General features: G+C 36.7%; 1 pseudogene; it reads right to left on the bottom strand.

The window, feature by feature from the left end:
* Positions 1-2157: 2157 nt before the first annotated feature.
* Positions 2158-18188, bottom strand: part of LOC105718786 (zygote arrest protein 1-like) — a 783937-nt pseudogene continuing 767906 nt past the window's right edge.

Below are 18188 nucleotides of genomic sequence, written 5' to 3' on the forward strand. Positions count from 1 at the left end.
AGCAGCTTTTCTGTCTCTCCCTCTGGGAGCAAACTATATGTGCAGCATCAGCAGTACAGTTATGCCTTTTATAGATAATAGTGGCTCAGAGCCAAGTATAAGCTTACACAACAGGTTATAAGCAGAGTTGTGCATCTGCACTCCAAACTTACTGAGTCATGCAGCAATGGATGTTTACCTTGGCCTTTCTTGACCACAGCACATCCAGATTCCTTACACTCCACTCCCTAGGCCAAGGGAGACATAGGTCTTGGACACACAGATCTGACATGTAGGCCTGATACATAGGTTATAGGCACAAAGGCCCAAAACAGGTTTGACACATAAGCCTGACACATAGGCTCTGGGCACACAGGTCTAATACACACACAAAGGCTTGATACATAAGCCTGACACATAGGCTCTGGGCACACAGGTCTAATACACACACACAGGCTTGATACATAAGCCTGACACATAGGCTCTGGGCACACAGGTCTAATACACACACACAGGCTTGATACATAAGCCTGACACATAAGCTCTGGGAACACAGGACCAGTACACAGATTTGGCACATAGGCCCTGGATACACAGGTTCGACACATGTGGACACCTACCCCATGGTGACATTACTTCAATGTTGCTTTATATATTAAGCGAGGTTTCTTTGTTCCTCTACCTTTAAGAGCATTCGGGCTAGCAACAACAGGTTAACATTTATCCCTGTACCTGGTCGGAGATGGTTCATCCTTCCTTCGATAGCTCTTGCCACAAGGCTTGGCCCTACATGGGCTGGTGACCAACCAGCCACTTCTGTAACTTCTAGGTAGTTAACCACAAGATTAAGCCTCAGTTAATTGCCCAGCTCTTGGTACAGATTACCATAAGAGTCACCTCCTTGGTGATCACCGTCCACATTGCCCTGAGTTCAGCTCATTAGCTGCTTTGCCCACATCCATTATCAAACCATATGGTGCCAGTACTAGGCTGAACCACAACAGCAGTCCAGGCACCAGTAGCACCCCAGCTAGACCCATCCATATACCATGTCCCATCAGGAATGGTGGTGGGAGGGGGTGCCTCAAGTCCTATGGCCTTATCTTGCATTAGGACAATAGGTCTCAAGACCTCTTGCAACTCTGCTGCTAAGGGACTTGTACTCAGAGTACTCATCTAATCCAAGTAGTTGCCCCACTTTGCTAAAGTGGATGTCTGCATCATCCCATTCCAGGGGGTCATTACCTATGAATGCACCCATCCTGCCATCCCCAGAGTATATTCAGGTATGGGAGAGACATACACAGTGCATAAACAAGGTTCCAAGTGGTGCACAGATACATGTTTTACTTTCACCAACCAGCCTTCATAGCTGTCTATACAGCCTTGCTGGAAACTTATCCTGGTGGAAACACCAGTGGATTGCCAAGTCCACATGTGGCCTCCTGTCATCTGGTGTTCTCCCAAGCCAGGCACCTCGGCCAGTACCCTAATCAAACACAAATTTTTTTTTTACATTTCCACCTGGCTGTGACATACAGTCTTTGAGCCGAAATGTCCCCGCAGGACTGGGTCGCACAGCATTATTCTTTTCCTGAATGACTTACACCGAGTCTGTATATGACTGCCATCTATTGACAGTTTCTGGTATTTCAGTGGCATCAGTCTACATTAATTAAAGAAGCAGAGCAGGAAATGTGTCTGCTCCTTCCTCCCAGAGACTGAGCATTTAGGCAGGGAGGGGCTCCTGTGCATAGTGTTGACACTGCTTTCCTCACTCTCACAACTCAGTGGAGGCGCAACCACTATACGAAGTGTGCGTCACCACAGTAGGGGTCCCTGGGCCTGCCTTTGGGTCCCAAGCGGCTGCACGTGCTCTATTTTCTGGTGGACCATTGGATGAGCCAGTAATGGAGATTCTTCCTCCTCCCTGGGCTGCATCCTGCAGGGATTGGGCATGCACTTCCCACAGCACAGTCACAAATGCCCATCTGACTCTACTGGCCTGAAACATGCTCCTTCTCAGTATTGTGCATTTCCAGGTGCTTTAGCACATTCTCCACACTTGTGGGGGACCCGTCCACTGCCACCTACATTTCCTCCAGAGGCCATCCGTTCAGTATTGCTGGCACTGGCCGGATACTACAACTCATATTGCAGCCACATGGCTGAGCTGGAATCAGTGGGGGCCGAAGCTCACTCACTTCCATATCCTGCCGACTACTCCAAATGTCACAGCAAGTGTCAGGTTCCAGTCCAAGCTGAGGTCAGAGGGGAATGTGTGGATGGGTGGCAGGTAGCTGAAAGAACACAGGACAGTAGGCAGGTGAAATGTGGTTTTATTGTGCTCGCTCTCTCCATCCAATTTGTCTCAGCTGCCTGCTCTGCCTGCAGCCTCCCTCAGCATGTAGCTCTGTGCCACCCTCACACCTACACCTGCACTTCCTGGTGCTTGCCAGTTCCTGGCTCCCTCTGTCCACCTGCAAAGTAGCTGGCTCTCCCTTAGAGGGCCAGCAGCTTATCTCTGTCTCTGGGCAAGAGCCATATATACAGTGTTGGCAGTGCAGTTACACTTTTTACAGACAATAGTGGCTCAGAGCCAGGTATAAGTTTACATAAACAGGTTATATAATGAGCAGAGTTATGCGCCTGCACTCCAAACTCGCTGAACCATGCTGCAATGAATGTTAATCTTAACCTATTCTTGACCACAGCATATCCATTTTCCTTGCAGTTGAGGTGCTTTATTATGGCAAACCTACCAAACTAATATAGGGATTATCTCAGAATTTTGCCCACCACACATCCATCCTCCCTTAGTTTTTTATGTTCCTGATATTATTAATACTTGATTTCTTCATACATTTATGCAGTCTGGATGAGATACTGGCCATCTTGCAATGCATATTTTGGGGATATTTATTTAGGAGATCTGTTTATGTTTTTGAAATATATCGACCTACCTAAGAGTAAAACACTTGAAGAGCCACATATTTTTTCACTTCTTAGAATCAACTTGACTGAGAATTGTTAAAACTCTGTTAGGATTTTAGTTGGTTGCTTAGCAAGGGCAAGAATGTACATCAGTCAGCATCATTCAGTTCGCTGAGCTTTGTAATTATAAGAACAAACAAATTATAAGGAGTTCTTTATATGTATTGTTGTCCCATTTTGTGGGTGAAGAAACAAATTTCCATCAAGTTAAATATCTTCCTAAAGTCACACAGGTAAAACATCATGGAGATCAATTTCTGAACATGAATATTACCAGAAATACATAGAAAGATTCATGATAATGAAATGTACAGTACACTAATAAATAATTCATAATGCTAATACATCAGTACATGTAGAGCATCATTGTCGTAGTTTAAAAGTAAATGAGTGTTTATAAGAATATTTTTATAGTGTAAGTTAAGATTAGTTTTGTATTTAAATATACAGACTCAAAAATAAGAGATTAAATAAAATGGAATTTTATGTCTTTATCCTGTTTAAAAAAAAAAGTCAAGAAATTGTCAGTTCGGAACAGAGACAACAAAATAACAACTTCCAACTTTCCCATATGTCTTCACTAAGTTGAAACATTTATTCTCAAGGCTGTAAGCTATCACATCTACATTCCAACTGGGAGAATGGAGAAAGGAAATAAGAAACCTTATCTTTAAAGTGTTCTTACTTTCTTCTCCAATAATTTATTTCTGTTACTATTAGATTGTCCAGTTATATATATGTCCCTACATAACTACAAGTAAAGCAAGGAATTGCATTTTCAGCTAACATGTTGGTATACTGCATAAACGTGAATGGAATGAGAGACAATGGGATGCTCTTGCAGCCAACAATCAACCAAAAACTTCTGCCACAGTGAGTGTACCAATTAGGAAGCAATTATTTACTCAAATCTCCAATTCAAACTAAATTAAATAGAAATGAAATTTGATAGCTCACTTAACTTGAAGTCCAAAAGAAAAAATGGCCTACTGGAATAATAGAATCTACCAATTGCATCAGAGAATGTACATTCTTTCAGGTCTCCACACTTGCCTTCAATGATTTCTTCATCCAGAAGTGTTGGTTCCAATAATTTACATACCTACAAGCTACCACCAAGCTTCCACATTTCCCATTGGTGTCCAATAGGAAGACAAAGAATCTCCTCCTGAAATTTGAAAATGTTATAATTCCAATAGAATGACTGAACAATGTTAGCACACTTCAAGGGTCAATAAATTGACATTTGCATTTTATAAACAGTTTAGCTTAAATTAAAAATGCAAGAGAGGGTTAGACATCTAAACTTGTTTATTTCAGTAAGCAAGAAATTAGAACAAAGAGAAACAGATGACCTTGATTAACATTTCATTCAGGTGATGATAAGGCCTACTGTATTTTTTCTGCTCCACAATAGAATGCATTTCTCTGAAGAGAAACTACAAAGCTTGTAGATACTAATGTCTTATTGCTAAATATTACTGAAAATATAAGTTAGCATATTCTTATATCCACTGACATTATTATACAAAACAGACCTTTTCTCAGCATACAGATTTACATTTTCAAAAAAAAAGCACGTTTAATTTTCAACAGTGAGTATCAAGTAATATCATTCACTCTTTATATTTGCTTTTTAAAAAATAAAATATGCTAAGTGAAATAAGCCAGACATAAGATGCCACATATTGTATGTATGATCCATTTATATGAAATACCCAGAATATGGATTCTACCAATATATATTCCAAGAGCTGAGGAAAGGTGGGAATGAAAGTGACTGCTTAATGTGTATGGGTTGCTGTATGAGGTAATGAAACAATTCAAAAACCAGAAAGTGGTGACGGTTGCACAACATTGTGAATGTACGAAATGCCACTTAATAGTATGCTTAAAAATGGTTAAAATGGTAAATTTTATGTTATGTGTACTTTACCACAGTGAGATGACAGGCAGATAGGTAGATAGAGGTATAAATAGATACAGTTAAATTCTATTATGTGGTAGAGAAAGTGTAGGTATATAGCTATACCCTTTATTCAATGTGCTGCAATGTTAAGGAGAAGGTGGAAAATGCCAGCATTTAATTAATAACTTAACGAAGAGCATGGAGGAAGCTTTACAAATAAGGAAGTTTTAGTTAGCTTAATGGTATTAAGGAAAAAACCAATATGACCAATCAATAATTTAAATATTTTACATAATATTTTTGAAGATTACATTTTTTAAAAAAGGAAATCTGCCAATGCTGGAAAAATATCCTCAAATGGCATTAATCTGCTAAAGCTGTAGATTAAGAATTAGTAAATATTTAAAAATTGTTTGTAGGATTATATTAACTGCAATACACTTAAATAATATGACTCACAGCTCAAACCATCTTCAATTTTAACAAATTGGACGTCAATGTGGTCTATCAGTGTCATAAAATCTACAGTATCAATTTGAATGGTATACATGTGTGTGTACGATAAATGAGTCTAATTCTATAAAGACAATCTCAGAAGTTATCCTAGAAGGTCATATATTTGCTCCTTACCCTTTTTTTCTTCAAAATTTCTGGAATATAGGATATTTGAAAGGACATAATAGCATAATAATTAAGTCATCCAAGGAACATAATGCTTAAATTTATATTAATGTTGCTTTATATAATTGTAGCAATATCTCAACAAAGAAAACTGTTAACGACCACACATTGGAATGCTTAACCAATTCCAACCAGATTAAACTTATCTCATGAATAATGAAACCAGTGAATGGGTGAATACTGAATATGCTCTTTTCCCTACATAGAAAAATGGTTCAAGCAGATCAAAAATATCTCTTTCATATATGAAATCCCTGGAGAATTAAATGCATAGAGTTGTTTCTGCTTTCCTCATCCTCCCTTGTCTTGGGGATCTATAATAGACATATACTGGAACTTATGCTTAGTTTTGCTATTTTGGGATTTCCCTCTCCTGCCATTCAGGATGGTTTCCAGCATTCATGGTTTCGTTATTCATTCTAGAAGTAGACAGATGGATCCATGCTGAGCCAGTAATATCTTTAGGAATATGGAAGTTTAGACTAGAAGACAATTTGTAACATCCAAGAATATGTGCTACTGAAGCCTTTACCAATAAACCAGTTCTAACCATTTCTAAAATATGACTGTTCAATTCTTTGTTTCATGAAATGTCTTAGTAATCTAAAATAACTTTGCCTTTTAACTTGCTGTTGCTTATACACATTTTTTTCTGTACTTCTTTAGTGTTTCCTTTGAGTGGAGTCTTTATATCAATATGATTCATTTATACACCAGGAACATAGCAAAATAATTACATGCCAATACACTAACTTTAACAAAAAGCTCTGTTTGGTTTGGGCTTTAAATATGGTGGTATACGTATACACATATAGTACTGGAAAATATCTAAAATGACTCAAAGGTAGATTTTGGATGTTTCCTATTGAAATTATCTGGAGTTTTTACATTTTAAAAGTATGGTACTATCTGCTACATTTTTTAATTTACTGAGAAAACCTTTACTGCTGCTATGGACAGTGAAAATTAGAATATATATATATTTTTTGTAAATAGAAATAACTTATTCTCAGCTACCTTGGTCAGCTAATACAGAAAAAACAAATTGAACTAAAGAAAAAGAAATATTCTTTTCTTTTGACCAGGCACATTTGAACAAGATTGGAGAAAATATATTTTTCTCTACATTAGTTAAAAATTGAAACACAAAATGAAGGATGTGGAATATGCAAATATACAGTTAGAAACAAAGTTTTTAAAGGTTTAAATACATCCACGATGTTTAATTTATGACATTATATGATGGGAGACACTTTTAAGAAAATAGCTTCTACAAAGTATATTCCCACACACTCTCATTGGCTCACCCTGGATATGAAACTGTTGTGTGAAGTTTATTGTTTAATCTGCCTAGTTAGTTTAACAGCTCAGCACAGATAGTCACTTTGAAGAACAGTTTTTCCTAATACTGACTGTCCAGATCATTGGTATCCTTAAAACTACCACGGAAATATGAGGAGAAAAAGGCAACAAATCTCTCTGAATAAGTATATCTGTAAATAAAGAATAAGATAAAAATAAAACAATTTTATTTAGTTGTTTTATCTTGACATTGTATTGCCTCTACTGTCTCAGATTTAAAGAAAAATAACATATTTTCTCATCCCGACTATTTTCTAGACTAAGAGGTGTCATAGAATTTTCCAGCCATTATGTTTTGTGTAATACACCTTGCTCCAATACAGTTTTTTATAATTGCCTTTGCTTTTCAGTAAAATGAAAAGAGCTTTGTTTTGGTTCCTAACAAGCAAAAACCTTTAACAAAAATTTATCTTTGACTTCTCTCCATTTCATGTTTTTCTTATTCCTGAGAAACCTTCAAAATATATTTTAAATTGGCCATTGTTAGTGATTGGTCTTCCTTTTTTTGTTATATTTTGTTTTGTTTTGTTGTATTTTGACGGAGTGTCTCTCTGTCATCAGGATGGAGTGCAGTGTTGTGATCTCGGCTCCCTGCAACCTCCACCTCCCAGGTTCAAGCGATTCACATGCCTCAGCCTCCCTAGTAGCTGGGACTACAGGTGCATGCCACCACGCCCACCTAATATTTGTATTTTAGTAGAGATGGCATTTCACCATGTTGGCTAGGATGGTCTCCATTTTCTGACCTAATGATCTGCCTGCCTCAGCCTCTCAAAGTGCTGGGTTTACAGGCATGAGCCTCCGCACCAAGCTTGTCTTCCTTTTTTAATAGGACAAAGATTTTCCTGTCCTTATACTTCAATGTAATAGTCACCAATTACATTACTTCAGTGTTTTACAATTTACAAAATATATTTACCTTTAGTTATCTGAGTAAAAACCTATTACAATTATGATAATCATTATAAATAATATTACCTTTAAAAAATGGAAAGTAAGACTCTCAAGCTCACAGCATAGAGAATTAACACAGGTGTAAATTAAACTCACAGCAAAGTTTAAGGGTGGGGTGTGTGTGTGTGTGTGTGTGATAACCTACGTGGGAGGCTTTGGAATAAATAGTTAAAATAAAAAATTTTCTCTCTTCATAAATATATACAATAGAGGGAATTATTTAGGGGTGTGTGTGTATCTACTGTGTGTCTGAGATAATCTAATCTAGGGTTTGGACTAAAAAGTTAATTCATGTGCTCTTTAGAAAAAATATGGCTTTTCTCCCTTTGTAAATATAGAAATATTTACTTGTGAACTTAGAACTCTAATATGAATGTATTTTTGTCATAAATTGTATCATGAATAAAGATATTTTTTAGAATTTGAAAAGATTAGCTGAAAGAATATCCCGATGTATTGAAATTACCCTTACATTATTGGAGGTGCATAACTTGGCTACTGTAACACATAGCCCACAGTCTTAGTGGCTTAACACAATAAAACATTGTTTTTGCTCACATCAAAATGCAGTGTGGCTCAGAGATCTTTGATGTTTGTATTCATTCGGAGACCCATGTTCCTTTCACAGAAGGCTCCATGGGCATCTGAAACACTGAACTGGTAAACAGGGAAGGAGAGAGAGGGTAGAGAATACATACGTACTCTTCAATATCTTCACCTGAACATGACAATGCACTTTTCCCCACTTTCCACTGGGAGCAGTAATCACATAGCAGCACTCTGGTGCAATAAAGCTGACCAATATGGTTTAGCTATTTGTCCTTGAAGAAAAAAATAAATAAGAATTTAGTGAACACATAGCATTGTTTGTTCTACTGTGTTTTGTTTTGTTTGCCAAATGTGCATTGCACTCTTATTTCTACCAAGGTCATATTATTATGTTTGTGACTTTTGTAAAAACTAAGTTTTTATTAACTTTTAGAAAATTTTGCCTTCAGGGGACGCTTCCTTTACACAAACTGTTAAAAATTATATTTTACAACTGCATTATTAGGAAGGTAAAAATATTAATAACATATAATAAGGTTTCTTCCACCAAGATGGCCAGATTGGAACAGTGCCAGAGTGCACTTCCCAGAGAGAGTGACACAGAAGGCGAGTGATCTCTGCATTTCCAATCGAGGTACCAGGTTCATCTCAATGGGACTAGTTGGACAGTTGGTGTAGCCCAAGGAGGGCAAACTGAGGCAGGGTGGGGCGCTGCCTCACCTGGAAAGTGCAACGGACTGGAGGACCCCTGTCCTACCCAACAGGGGCCATCAGAGACTTTTCCGGCCATTCCGGCACTCTGGTTCAGATACTGTGCTTCTCCCACAGTCTTTACAGCCCACAGACCAAGAGATTCCTGCTGGGCCGACAAGAACCACAGTTTCCAGCACAAATCTGGGCAGCTGTTTCAGCTGGTACAGGGGGTTTCCAGCACAAATCTGGGTGGCCATTTTAACTGGTTCCTGGAATGCCTGTGAGACAGAGCCACCCATCCCCTGAAAAAAGGAGGCTAAAGGCAGGGAGCCAAGTGATCTGGCTCAGTAAGTCCCACCCCCACAAAGACCAGCAAACCAAAACCCACTGGCTTGAGAGTTTCCCAGCTAGCACAGCAGTTTGAGCTCCACCTGGGATGATCGAGCACAGTGAGGGGAAGGGTGTCCACCATTACCAAGGCAGTCCACCATTACCAAGGCAGTCTGCCATTACTGAGGCAGTCTGTCATTACCAAGATAGTCCACCATTACCGAGGCAGTTCACCATTGCTGAGGAAGTTCTAACATTACATGTGTAAACAAAATCGCAAGGAAGTTTACACAGCAGCTGGGTGGAGCCCAGGGCAGCTCAGCAATGCCTCTGCAGGCAGACTGTGACTAAACTCACTCCCTGCTGGGCAGGGCATCTCTGAAAAAGGGCAGCAGCATGTCAAGGACTTACAAATAAAGACCCACATTTCCAGGACAGAGCACCTGGGAAAAGGGGCTGTTGTGAGTTCCACTGCAGCAGACTTCAATGTCACTGCTCAGCAGCTCTGAAGAGAGCAATGGAGCACCCAGCACAGCACTTGAGCTCTGATAAGGGACAGACTGCCTCCTCAATTGGCTCTCTGACCTCCGTATCTCCAAATAGACACCTTATATACAAGAGCTCTGGCTGACATCTGGTGGGTACTCTTCAGGGAGGAAGCTACCAGAGGAAGGAACAGGCAGCAATCCTTGCTGTTCTGAAGCCCCAATGGGTGATTCCCAGGCAAACAGGGTCTGGAGTTGACCTCCAGCAGTCTTGCAGCAGAGGGGCCTGACTGTTAGAAGGAAAACTAAAAAACAGAAAGAAATAGCTTCAACATCAACAGAAAGGACATCCACTCAGAGATCTCATCCGAAAGTCACCAACTTCAAAGATTAAAGATAAATAAATCCAAAAAGATGGAAAGAAACTAGCAAAAAGGATGAAATCACTGAAAACCAGAACAACTCTCCTCCTCTAAAGGATCACAACTCCTCACCAGCAAGAGAACAAAACTGGATGGAGAATGAGTTTGATGAATTGACAAAAGCAGGCTACAGAAGGTGGGTAATAACAAATTTCTCTGAGCTAAAGGAATATGTTCTAACCCAATGCAAAGAAACTAAGAACATTGAAAAAAAAGTTAGATGAAACGCTAACTAGAATAACCAGCTTAGAGAAGAACATAAACGACCTAATAAAGCTGAAACACACAGCACGAGAACTAAATGAAGCATACAAAATTTCAATAGCTGAATAGATCAAGCAGAAGAAAGGATATCAGAGATTGAAGATCAACTCAATGAAATAAAGCAAGAAGTCAAAAAAAAAGAGAGAGAGAAAATAGTGTGAAGAAATGAACAAAGCCTCAAAGAAATATGGAATTATGTGAAAAGACTTAATCTAGGTTCAATTGGTGTACCTTAATGTGATGAAGAGAATCAATTCAAGCTGGAAAACACTCTTCAGGATATTATCCAGTAGAACTTCCCCAACCTAGCAAGGCAGGCCAACATTCAAATCCAGGAAATACAGAGAACACCACAAAGATATTTCTCAAGAAGAGCAACCCCAAGGTACATAATTGTCAAATACACCAGGGTTGAAATCAAGGAAAAAAATGCAAAGTGCAACCAAAAAGAAGGGTCAGGTTACCCACTAAGGGAAGCCCATCAGACTCACAGTGAATCTCTCAGCAAAAACCCTAAAAGCCAGAAGAGAGAGGGGGCCAATATTCAATATCCAGCCAAACTAAGCTTCATAAGTGAAGGAGAAATAAAAACCCTTTACAAACAAGCAATTGCTCAGAGATTTCATCACCACCAGGCCAGCCTTACAAGAGCTCCTGAAGGAAGCACTAAATATGGAAGGTAACAACCAGCCACTGCAAAAATGTACCAAATGGTAAAGGCCAACAACAAAGAATGGTAAAGGCCAACAATAAAGAAACTGTGTCAACTAATGGGCAGAACATCCAGCTAGCATCAAAATGGCAGGATCAAATTCACACATGACAATATTAGCATTAAAGGTAAATGGCTAGATGCCCCAATCAAAAGATACAGACTGGTAAATTGGATAAAAAGTCAAGACCCATTGTTGTACTGTATTCAGGAGGCCCATCTCACATGTAAAGACACACCTAGGCTCAAAGGGATGGAAGAAGATTTACCAAACAAATGGAGAGCAAGAAAAAAGGAGAGATTTCAATCCTAGTCTTTGATAAAATGAACACTAAACCAATAAAGGTCAAAAGAGACAAAGAAAGGCATTACATAATGTCAAAAGGATCAATGCAACAAGAAGACCTAACTATGCTAAATATATATGCACCCAATACAGGAGCACCCAGATATATAAAGCAAGTTCTTAATGAACTGCAAAGAGACTTAGACTCCCACACAATAATATTAGGAGACTTTAACACTCCACTGTCAATATTAGACAGATCAACAAGACAGAAAATTAACAAGGATATCCAGGGCTTGAACTCAGATCTGGACCAAGTGGACCTAATAGACATCTACAGAACTCTTTAATTTATTGATTTTTTAAGGTTTTTTTCTGTCTCTATCTCCTTCAGTTCTGCTCTAATCTCAGTTATTCTTGTTTTCTGATAGCTTTTGAATTTGTTTGATCTTGCTCCTCTGGCTCTTTTAATTGTGATGATAGGGTGTCAATTTTAGATCTTTCCTCACTTCTCATGTGGGCATTTAGTGCTATAAATTTCTCTCTAGACACTGCTTTAAATGTGTCCCAGAGATTCTTGTATGTTTTGTCTTCATTCTCATTGGTTTCACATCGTTATTTCTGCCTTCATTTCATTATTAATTTAGTAGTTATTCAGGAGCAGATTGTTGTGTTTACATGTAATTGTGTGGTTTTTGAGAGAGTTTATTAATCCTGAGTTCTAATTTGATTGCACTGTAGTCTGAGAGACTGGTTGTTATGATTTCCATTCTTTTGCATTTGCTGAGGAGTGATTAACTTCTAATTATTTACAATAATCAACCTATTTTTTCTTTTTCTGATGTTTGTCATAACATAAGATTTTCTTTTAAACTCTTCATCCCTTATTTTTTATGTTGCTAAAATACATTTTTAGTAAAATAATTTTTTTCTTATTAAAGAGAACATTCATAGCCACATATGCTTTTTGAGTAAACTTTGGACATTGAATTTTTAAGGTTTTGGATTGTATTGAATTCTCTAATTTCAGGTGAAATAACTGTCTTATAAGAGACCATTTTCAAGTTTCCTGTGTTCGCTAATTATTTTATTGCAGACAACTTTGCTCTTTTGATCCTACAGAACAAACAACACTGGCAGATAGAACAGACACTGGAGTTGAATAGACGAGGTGCTCTTCTCTTTCTGCCTCTGACTATCTCAGAGCTTTGTCAAAGTTTCCATACAATAGTGAAAACGGTATTCTCATTCTTGCTATAATGATTAAAAGACCTTATATGAAATTTACCTCTGTGTCTGGCAAATACTTCATATGAAATGAATAGGAGGGGATATTTTATTACTATTTTTGAAGTTTCTAAAGCTAAAAAGATTACATACTTTGAGAAAATAATTTCTTAAAGAGTATTATTTGTTATTTTAATTTAATTAACTTTAAAATGAGTTAATATTTTCTCATTGATAGTATCATTTAAGCAAATATTCCATTGCTGTTCTCTCTGATTGCTATAGCAGATAATTGGACTTACTATATTTGTATCTAATAACACATGTATCTATTTTATTTCATTTTTCTTTTTATAAACAGGGTCTTACTCTGTCACCAGGCTGGAGTACAGTGGTGCAATCATGGCTCATTGCAGCCTCGACCTTCTAGGCCCAAATAATTGTGCTGCATAAGCCTCCCCAGTAGCTGTGACTAGAGACACATACTACCATGACTTTTTTTTTTTTTTTTTTTACTTTTTGTAGAGACAGGATTTCAGCCTCTTGCCCAGGTTGGTCTTGACCTCCTGGGATCCAGCAATCCTCCTGCATTGACCTCCAAACTGCTGGGAATCAGTTATCAGTGCATCTGTTTAGCCAATTTCATTTGTTATTGAATTTTTTCATTTAATTTTGAGACGATTCTATTTAAAGTGTTTGTAGTAAATATTACTATGTGACATTATACATATATCATGAATCCTTTCCATTTAGATACTTTTATCTATAGTTACTACTTTATTCTACAATAAAATTATGGCTTATTTTTCTACACTTGGATTTGATTCGTATATTTTAATCCAGCTTTTCATTCTTGGGTGTTTGTTTTTGGTGGTGGTTTTTGGTGTTTTTATACATTATTTTAATTTATTTTAATTTTAAAACTAGTTCATTAGTTTAACACATTTACTGTACCCTTCAATATGCCATACAGTCTTCTAGGCAATGAGGATAAAGCAGTAAATAATGAACACATAAAAATTTCTGCTGTGGAGTTTATTCTAGCAGTAGGAAACACCTATCAAACAAAATATATAAAATGTAATGAGTATTTTAAAAGTAACAGGACAGAGACTGAGTAGTGTAGTTTGTGTGCAATTTTTTTGGTTTTATTGAGATATAATTGCAGTAGATGAAATTCACATATTTAAAGTATTCATGTCAAAATTATGTAATATGTAGTGTTATGCAAACATCTAATTATATAATTTAGTTATAAATTATAATCAAATCATAATCTAATTTAAACTTTTGTGTCACCCCAAAAAGCAATATTGTACGCTTTAGCAGTAACTCCCTATTCTTCCCCATCCCCAGCCCTAGACAATCACTAATCTACTTTCTGTGTCTATAGATTTTTGCATTCTGGACATTTCACATAAATATAATCAACCAATATATAGTCTTTAGTGACTGCCTAGTGTAATCCTGGTTTCAGGATACATCAGTCTTATACCATGTGCCAGCTCTTTATTCCTTCTCATCACAGAATAATACTCATATTTTTCAATAGCACAGTAAGAAATCAATTTTGATCCTTTATGAGTAGTAACATAACTTCTGGAGTGAGCTTTTTCTGTTATATTGTTTGATCATTTGGCAATCTCTGTTAACAGATTAATGAACAATGGAGACCTGTCTTTTGAGTAAAAGAGGAAAGAGTACCTGATTTGTTAGCTTTTATGTTTGTCTATTTTTATCTTAAATCAATGAGGAATGTTATACCCTCTGGTGAGAGAATAACTAGATTGAGAAGTTCTTTATTTCTGTGTTTATACTTGAATCATAACTATAATTTTAAATTGGAAACTAGAAGCTTTCTTTTTTGTGATTTATCTGTCTGTTTAAATGTTTCTAAATCAAAAGGGTCTTTATCTTTCATTTCATGAGTGTTATATTTTGCTAGCTCTGGATGTTATTACCAAATTAGATAATACAATCTCTTAAAGGAAGCCTATTGTAATTGGCTTAGAGCTAATAAGCATATCGAATATTCCTGAAATTTCAAGAAAATTTGCAAACTAAGAAAGTAAATACTTTCCATGTGGAAAACAAACAAACAAACAAACCAAAACTACAATGTATTAGAATAGAAACTAACTTAGAAACATTTTAAGAAGTTAAGTCAGCATAATTTAGAAAATTTTTGGCAAACAGACAAACAAACAAACAAACCAAAACTACAATGTATTAGAATAGAAACTAACTTAGAAACATTTTAAGAAGTTAAGTCAGCATAATTTAGAAAATTTTTGGCAAACAGGACTACAGAATAATTTTGTTTTAATAAGAACAGTTATGTCCTTGATTTATCAGTGTTAAGTATGATGTCCATATAGATCTTTTTTCCTGCTCATGTATGGTCTCCCTAAATTCAACCTGGTTTCTAATCGAATAAATTACCATTATTACTACAAAATGTTTAAGAGTATTAAGAGAGGAGAAAGTAAGAAACTGGTCAGGCAGGCAGTTCAGGTGGGTCCTTGGTAAAACTCCTTCACACAAACAGCAGCCTGAAAATCAAACTGCAGTCCCTCTTAGATAACAAATATTCTATGTCCTTGAATGGAAACACTTACATTGTAAACCCAGATGAACAAATTCCACTCCTTTTTTGGACATGTGTTAGTCTCTTACTTTTCACCTACATTATATATGCCAGCCTTTCCGTGATTGGCTGCAGGCTGAGTCTTCATTTACTTAGGATAAATCATCACTTCAGCCCCTGATTTGTCCCAGGCCAAGGTCTTGGACCAACCCTTCATTTCTGCCTCCAGTTTGTTCTTTACACTATCATACCTCTTTCTAAGTGGTGCATTCACCGAGATGGCCTATAGACCAGTCAGCACACTCCTCTCCTTCCAGTTCATAAAAACCCCCAGATTCAGATTCATAGCTGGTAACCTTCTTTGAGGACCCCTCTCCACTGTGAAGATCTTTTCTCTTTTGCTTATTAAAATTTCACTGTAACCTCACCCTTAGTGTACACACTCATTAGTTTTTTTGATTGTGAGACAAAAAACCTCCAGGTATCACCTCAAACAATGAGGTGGCTACAGTATGAGAAATGTAAATTTCTATTTAACCAACTTGAATCATTATTTTAAAATGTTTTATTTAAACAATATTTATAGTTTTTAGTATATCTATAATCATTTTTAATAGTGGTAAAATACCTATAACATAAAATTTAGCATCTTAATCATTTTTACAGTTTAGTATCATTAAATACATTCACATTTTTAGGCAACCATCCCTACCATCCATCTCAAGAACTCTTTTCATCTTGAGAAACTGTATCTCTCTTAAATAGTAACTCTTCATTCACTTTTCTTCCCAGCCTATTGTAAATACCATTCTACTTTTTACCTCTATGAATTTGACTACTCTAAGGTCCTCATATTGATGTAATCATTCAGTTTTTGTCCTTTTGTGACTGGCTTCTCTATCTTAACACAGTGTCCTCAAGGTTGATTCATGTTGTATAGCAGGCATAAGAATGTTCTTTCTTTTAAAAGCTAAATAATATTCCATTTTATGTATGTACTACATTTTGTTTATCCATTTGTCTGTCCATGAACACTTGGGTTGCTTCAACAATAATTATGACTTGCATTGTTAGCAACTTCTAAGACCTTTATGTTCTTAAAATCTTGGACTGTTACTATATTGAGTTAATGTATGGATCTTAATTAGATACCTGTGTTATTTCTAAGTAAAAGACTTCTGAAACATTAAGGGGTACTTTTTTCTTATTTTCATATGCAAATTAGAAGCTTTATATATTTGAATTTCATAACAAATGTTTTAATTTGGTCCACTTTGAGAAGTTCCACTGTAAGTTCTATGTATAGATACATAAAAAGCTGTAAATGTTTCAGAGAAAGGGAATTTGCCTTCATGAAGACTAGGGTGTGATGGGCTTCTTTATAAGATTTCAAAAAGAGCTTCAGTATGTGATACTAAACTGACAAAAAGGTAGAATTTGGTTTTCTGTCTATTAAAGTATCAAATGTTTTTGTATAGTTGTTGTGCTGTCAGTAAGTGGTTGTAACAAGTTATTTTATTTATTTTTTTTTTTTTTGGCCAGGCACAGTGGCTTGTGCCTATAATCCCAGCACTTTGGGAGGCTGAGATGGGCAGATCACCTAAGATCAGAAGTTTGAGAGCAGTCTGGCCAACAGGGAAAAACCCTGTCTCTACGATAATATATACATAAAAAAAAAGTAGCCGGGCATGATGGTGGGTGCCTATAATCCCAGCTACTTGGAATGCTAAGGTGGAAAAATGGCTTTAACCTGGGAGGTAGAGATTTCATTGAGCTGAGATTGTGCCACTGCACTCCAGCCTGGGCTACAGAGCAAAACTTCACCTCAAAAAAAAAAAAAAAAATTTAAACTCTGTGCAGTCTGCCTAGATAGCAGTTTGTGTTTTACCAAAATAATTTTCCATGTTTTATTTTAGCTTTATTATGTCCATGATTTCTTTTTTGAGACAGAGGTTTGCTGTGTCAAATCACCTGTCTACCATCATGCCTTTCAGATTCTAGACCTGTTGACTCCCAAAATGACATAGATAAATTCTTTGAAATAAGTCATACATATTTATGTATAGTATGTTTCCTTAGAAAACCCTGACTGATACCCATTTTGGTACCAGGAAGTACAGAGATGCTTTAACAAATATTAAAAATGCTTTGGAATTATGTAATAAACAGAAGCTAAATATTTCTGAGACACTAAATAGAAAACAGCTAGATGGCTGAAATTATTGGTATGAATATAGGTTGTAAAAGGCAATTATGATAGCTTAAATAAGTAATAATGATACAGAATGCCTTCATTATTATTTTATTATTATAATAAAATACATGTATTATGAATAAGAAATTGCTAAAAAATATGAATGATATATGTGCTTCTGGAGAAAGTTAACATGGAAATGCAGAACATAGAACTGGAAGATGGAAGGAAGGGATCCTTATCATGAAGTGGCAGGAAACTTGCCTCAAGTGTGTTCTACCATTGGATGGAAAGTAGAGTCTGTAAACAAAAACATGAATATTGAACTGAGGAGATTTCCCAGCAAATTGTAGAAGGTCTGACCTTATTTCCTCCTTGTAGCTTATAATAAAATGCAGAGAGAGAGAGAGGAAAGATGAAAGAAAGAAAGAGAGAGAGGGAAGATGAAAGAAAAAAGGAAACAAACAAAGAGAGAGAGGAAAGAAAGAAAGAAAAGGAAGGAAGGAAGGAGAGAGAAAGAAAGAGAGAGACAGAGAAAGGGAGGGAGGGAGAGAAACTAA

The sequence above is a fragment of the Aotus nancymaae genome, unplaced genomic scaffold, assembly GCF_030222135.1.
Source record: "Aotus nancymaae isolate 86718 unplaced genomic scaffold, 86718_ANA_hifiasm-v0.15.2.pri h1tg000003l, whole genome shotgun sequence".
NCBI classification, from domain to species: Eukaryota; Metazoa; Chordata; class Mammalia; order Primates; family Aotidae; genus Aotus; species Aotus nancymaae.